Raw genomic sequence first — 1975 nt, 5'->3', positions numbered from 1 at the left:
CTCAGGCTACTGGATGAAAACTGAAGCTCAGCAGAAAAGTAAAGAGAATCTCTACAAAAAAGGCACATCAGACCACTGTACTTGGTCTGCTGCTGGCTTGCTGAGACTCATTGACTTGTATATGCACAGGGATTCCTATGTTGCCTACTGTGACAAGAGACATACCCTGAAGGAGGCCCATAATTTCTATTGCTATTTGCAAAAAAGAAAAATAATTTTTTTTCTCTTACTTTTGATTCTTAATTTTTGCTTTTTTTCTACTCCTCAAAGTTTTACTTTTTTTTCTTTTATCTTTTCTTTCTCTCTCTCTCACTCATTCTCTTGCTGCCCCACATTGCTCCTCATCTCCCCATTTGTTCATTTCTGCACTGAATTCAGATTTCTCCCTTATTGTTTTTTTCTTCTCTTTTTCCTTCTCTTGATTATCATTAGGTTTAAAGGGAAGTAAATTTAGTATCTAGCCTCCCTGTTGCTGTTAGGTAATTCTATTCACATATTTGTTCTTTCATTCTGCCTTTTTCTCTTGCCTTTAACAACTTCTTAGAGTTTGTGTGATCTTTGTGTGTCTTCTGGCCTCACCACTAATCTTACCTGTTCTTTTTACCTCTCCCTCCCTCCCCAACTCCTTTTAACTCCCCACCCCAAAGGGGAAAGATGCCATATCGAAGAGTTTATTCATTATAAACTTATGTTGGGTTGGTCTTCAGTTTTAATTTTACTCACATAGTTAAAAGTGATAGATTAATAACTGCCACAAATTGTCATTCTTCTAAGCTGTGCTTGATGTTATGGTATTGCTGACTATGTCATTTGGGCTAACATGTTATAATTGATCTAATTAGTCTTCCTTCCTGGTATAAGAAAAATATAATAGCTTCAGAGTCATTAGAGTCTCAAAACTCAAACACAAGCTATATCTGGAAGACACATCTGAAAAACAATCATTCCACAAGGGTTTTAAACACAAGCAACAAAGAAACCTACATTAAGTGATTTTGAAATATCAACCCAGGAATTAAACCAAGGACAGTACCAAAAACAAAAATGAAAAGACACTTAAGCAAGGCACAAATGCAGACTTCCAACCCACAAAAAGGAAATCCTGGGGGGAATGAGATGGAAAAGTCTGATAAGCAACCACTTGGACACCCTGAACTGATAGCACAGGAAGTAACAAAGCAGATGCATGAGGTTCTAGAAAATTTGAAAACAGAAATAATCTCCCAGATAAATACAGACATGGTGAGCAGAGGGAAAGACATGATTTGAAGCTCTAGAGCAGAAACGGCTAAGAAAATAGATGAGATCAGAAACATGCTGGAAGCCATGAATGCCCTGCATAAGAAAGAAATGGAAAACATGATCACCCAAAATAAGAAAGAAATGGAATCTATGAAACAGATTCAAACAGATATTCAGGAGATTAAAAACTCCATTGAAAGCATGCAGAGCAGACTAAGAGAATGTGAAGACAGAATATCAGATATAGAAGACAGGATTGTGGTTAAGGACCATGAAAACAGATATTTCTTTTTTTTTATTTCCTTCATTATACAGTTTTATTAGCCCTGCTAAAAGCAAGGCCTCAAAAAATTGAGTTAAGACTCAGAATTGTTCCTCTCCATGGAAATCCTTAGTAAAAGGCAATAGATTTATACGATCTGAAGAGAAACCAGAGTATAAAAACAGATATTTCTTAAAGATAGTAAGGGACCATGAGAAATCAATCCAACAGCTGCTAGATAATGCAAAGAAGAATAACATAACACTCATAGGAGTCCATGAAAAAACAGGAGAAAGTATGATGGACATAAAAAAACTGTTCAGATAAGTAATAGTAGAAAACTTCCCAGACAGAGGTAGAGAATTGGACGTACAGATAAGTGAGGCATATAGAACTCCAACCAGCCATGACCAAAAAAAATCTACACCTAGATAAATAATAGTCAAGATCCAGAAACCCAACAAAAGAACA

At 36.1% G+C, this 1975-nt stretch overlaps 1 non-coding gene across 1 annotated transcript; it reads right to left on the bottom strand.

The window, feature by feature from the left end:
* Window positions 1-1564: 1564 nt before the first annotated feature.
* Window positions 1565-1681, bottom strand: LOC147826355 (U5 spliceosomal RNA). The gene has a single exon (XR_015439630.1). It is a non-coding gene; the product is annotated as a U5 spliceosomal RNA (small nuclear RNA).
* Between the last annotated feature and the right edge of the window lie 294 nt (window positions 1682-1975).

This window comes from Heterocephalus glaber, unplaced genomic scaffold, assembly GCF_053883595.1.
Source record: "Heterocephalus glaber isolate CG9 unplaced genomic scaffold, H.glaber_assembly_v1.0 deba00001472, whole genome shotgun sequence".
Lineage (NCBI taxonomy): Eukaryota > Metazoa > Chordata > Mammalia > Rodentia > Bathyergidae > Heterocephalus > Heterocephalus glaber.
The sequence above is the reverse complement of the archived record's forward strand: the minus strand, read 5'-3'. Positions and strand labels throughout refer to the sequence as shown.